The following is a 4004-nucleotide window of genomic DNA, read 5'->3' on the forward strand; positions in this document are numbered from 1 at the left end:
TTAGTATCAGTATACACACCGTATGGCTTAGTCCCTGGTCATGTAACACTTTTGGCTCCTTAGTTGGGAAAAATGTGCCATAGTGAAGCCACAGGTGAACAATAGGAGCAACTGGATCACAGATATCCGACAACATTATCTGTACCACATTCTATTCTAGGGTGTTGGCAGAGTGGTAGAGCACCTGCTTAGGAAGCACGAGGTTCTGAGTTTAAACCCCAGTACAGCCAAAAGAAAAAAGATTTTTAAAAAAGATATGAAACAACAGTTGTTGTATAAGTAAGTTTCCTGTTTGTGTGTCAGGTAGTCCCCCCCAAGCCCAGCTCTCTTTGGTTTCTTCTTTTTGCCAGCACCAAGGAGGTCAGAGGTTGATTTGTGGGGTGTACCCAAGGCCCTAGAACACTTTCAAGTCCAGGAAAATTTCTCATTTAAGCCAAGTTCATCCCTTCCCAGGGTGAGAAGTCAGTAGTTCCAAGTCTCCATGCAGAATGGGATGGCATCCAGCAGTCTGGTTAGAAAGGGAGGGACAATGAAAGTGGGTCTCCAGATTGCATTTACTGTCACCTTTGGGAAACTGCCCAAACCATTCTGCATCTCTTCATCCAAACTCCCAGCCTCCCTCCTCTCAAGACCACTCCTGCACCCCTAAAAACAGTCTGTCTACAGAGAAGTTTCATGCCTTAGGAATGGGTGGCCGTCTTAGCAGTCCAGTGCTGGCATGCACCAAAGCCTTCCTCAATGTGAATGCATTGCTTTGGGGTATGTTTGTTTTGCTTTCGAGACAGGATCTCAGTATGGAACCCAGGCTGGCCTAGAAATGGCAACCATCCTTCCATTTGCTTCCCAGGTGCCGCGATTACAGGTGTGCACCACTGAACCTTGTTAAAATGTTTTCTATTGATGGTTGCCACTTAGAGTGCACTCAGCCCCGTGCTAGGGGCACAGAATAGACTGCCATCTAATTTTCCTAGATGGTTACTATCATCCTTGTGGAAGAAAGAAATAGAAGCTCAAGAAGCTTTAGAATGCCCCCAAGTTACAAGGCAAAAGGTATAGGATAGAGGCTTCAAATCCAAGTAATCTAAACCCCAAATCTGGGCCCCCAGACACCCTAGTGTCTCTTCTCTCCCACCAGGCCCCAAGGCAGCTGGGAACTGATTGCCTGCTCTCTGCACCGGCATTCCACGTCCACTCCTCCATTTAGAACCTCCAGACACATTCATCTTCAACTCTCGCGGTTTGTGTTGTTTTTTTTAAACTTGATTTGCGCATTTCTCCCTTAGAGGTGCCTTTTGCTACACCATCAGCTGGCCAGCCTAGACAGGCCACTGGAGCGGAATCCAGGCAGATGTATGCTTACGGCAAGCATCCAATTAGCGGCCTTGCAAAGAGCCCCTCCCCCCACCCAGGTCTTTCTCGGAGCCAGTAACACACTGATTGCAGTCTCTCCACACACTTCCAACCTATCCCGCACTAGGTATAATTGGATATCTGCTCACTCCTGCAAAAGCCTTCTCCACAAATGTTTATCCGAAATTATAGTAGATTTAAGAGATTTAGCTTCTTCCCCTTTTGTGCTGAATGGAGGCCTCCGGAAAGACAGAAGAACGGAAGGCTACCAGGCAGCCTCCAGCAGGAACATTTTAATACATCACTTATTAAAATGACCCTGGAGCCTCAGCCCAGGGCTCCCACACACCCCACTTCCCAGCAGAGGGCAGCTCCGGCTCTGAGCTGACCACATCCAAGTGTGCCCCTCCCAACCCTTGGTGCAGTTGGTCTATTATGCAGTGGCAAGAGACCAACGGGGCTTCAGGACAACAACACAACAAAAGGACCTTTAAAGGCTGAAGGGCAATGGTTGCCCTGAGCTGGGCCTGAGCCTAGGTCTGAGGTCAGATGATTCGGCATCTCCAATCCCAGAACTCAGAGCATGGCTTGCGTTCTAATCCTGCCTCTGTGACTTACTCGCTTTTAGTCAGAGTCATGATAGTACTTGCTTCATAGGGTTGTGAGCCTGGTATTCAGTAAAAGTTCAATTAATGCTGATGCTGTCTGGTCCTTTCAGCTTCTCTGGGGCCTCTACGTCTTCCCCTACTGGAATGTGAGTGCTCTGAGTTTTTAGGGTCACTGAGATGTCACCCAAAAGTGACTAGAAAGCACTTAGTAATGACATGATACTTTGATCAGGAAATCACTCCTGGATTCAGAAACAAACCCTGGTTTCCTAAAGAATCTTTTTTTTTTTCTTGTGCCTGTCCTAGGGCTCGAACTCACTGTCCTTAAGTTTTTGTGCTCAAGGCTAGCACTCTACCATCTGAGTCACAGCTCCACTTGTGGCTTTTTGCTGGTTCATCGGGGATCAGTCTCACAGACGTTTCTGCCCAGGCTGGCTTTGAACTGTGATCCTCAGATCTCAGCCTCCTGAGGAGCTAGGAGTACAGGTGTGAGCCACCGACACTGGGCTACAAAGAATCTTTATGCCTTGGTTCCTGCTCCTCTTGGCATCCAAACAGAAGCTTGGGGTGGGCTCTCCTTGCCTAGTGCCACTTAGCCTTCTGGGGGAAAGCCCAGGGGCCCCCTTAGCTCTCAAGCACAGGCAGTACCTAGGATCGGGAGGGGAGCCAGGTTCCTGAGGACCAACAGCCACATGTGCCACCCACATCATCTCACTGGTCCTGCCAGCTTCCCACCATCCCTGATCACACCGGTTCAGATGGGGGGGCAGGGGGAACCTCCACGGCATGGAAAGGGGGATGAGACATCATCCCTCCCCCCCATGAAAAACCCCCTGCAGCCCTGCTCCCTCCCTCCCCTCCCTCCTCCTGGTGCCACTTACCTGGTATCTGAGTCACACTCCCTGCTCCCGTCACTGTGAGCTGTATTGTGACTTCCCGGCTGACAACTTCACAACAAACACATTAAAAACTCCAGGCACCAGGGCTTCCAGATAGATGCCTAAGAAGCCATGGGAAAAGCCTCACCTCCCCAAGTCCTCCACCCTCCACCCACCGTGGATCTAGTGTGTGGAAATCACTCCTGGGTTCAGAAGCAAACCCTGAATTCCCAAAGAATCTTTTCACCGGGCTCCTGCCCCTCTTGGCAGGTGGGTGTGTGAACAGGAGCTGAGCATGCCCCTCTTACACAGCGCCACAACTACCAAAAACCAAAGAGGCTACTTTTATCATCATCACCATCATTCCCAAGTGATTATGTTGGATGCCAGAGGCCTCTGGCTGCAGGTCCTGAAGATTGAGAGCCTCCCCACCCCCGCAAGCTGGAGATCCAGGAAATGCACAGTATTCATCAGCCCTGCCTTTAAGGACAGGTGGTCCTTGGTGACACATTAAAGTGGACATGCTGTAGCCTGATTCTGAGTGCCTCTATACACTGGGTGTTGCTTACAGAAGGTCAATGACCTGCTCAGGTTCCAAGCTAGGGAGCTGGAATCCAAGAAGGTCGGCCTTTTTTTTTTTTTTTTTTTGTCGGTTGTGAGGCTTGAACTCAAGGCCTAGGTGCTGTCCCGGAACTTTCTCCCAAAATAAGCACTCTACCACTTTGAGCCACAGCGCCACTTCCATTTTCCTGGTGGCTAATTAGAAGGGGTCTCACAGACTTTTTCTGCCCAGGCTGGTTTGAACCACAATCCTCAGATCTTAATGTCTAGAGGAGCTAGAATTTTTAGCGTAAGCCACTGGCGTCCAGCACAGATTGATCTTTGAAGGTGAATCCCTCCCAGCCGTGTGTGTGCGCGCGCGTTCCAGTACTGAGGCTTGAACTCAGGGCCTGGTGCTCTTGCTTTTCTCAAGGCTAGCTTTTCTGCGAAGCACAGCTCTACTTCCAGCCTTTTGCTGATTAATTGTAGTTAAGTCTCACAGAGAAGCTACAAGAGTCAGGTGGCGACTAACTTGCAGATACAAAATGGAGTGAACCCACACTTCTTCAGAGATCGCTTTGCCCATCCAACCCATCAGAGCTCCTCACTGCCTTTTTGCCTGAGACCC

The 4004-nt window shown here is 49.8% G+C and overlaps 1 long non-coding RNA gene across 1 annotated transcript; it reads left to right on the forward strand.

The window, feature by feature from the left end:
• Nucleotides 1-279: 279 nt before the first annotated feature.
• On the forward strand, nt 280-1241 carry LOC125354668. Its single transcript, XR_007211525.1, has 2 exons — nt 280-511; nt 1148-1241. It is a non-coding gene; the product is annotated as an uncharacterized LOC125354668 (long non-coding RNA).
• The last annotated feature ends 2763 nt before the right edge of the window (nt 1242-4004 follow it).

Source organism: Perognathus longimembris, chromosome 7 (genome assembly GCF_023159225.1).
Source record: "Perognathus longimembris pacificus isolate PPM17 chromosome 7, ASM2315922v1, whole genome shotgun sequence".
In the NCBI taxonomy this organism is placed as follows: Eukaryota; Metazoa; Chordata; class Mammalia; order Rodentia; family Heteromyidae; genus Perognathus; species Perognathus longimembris.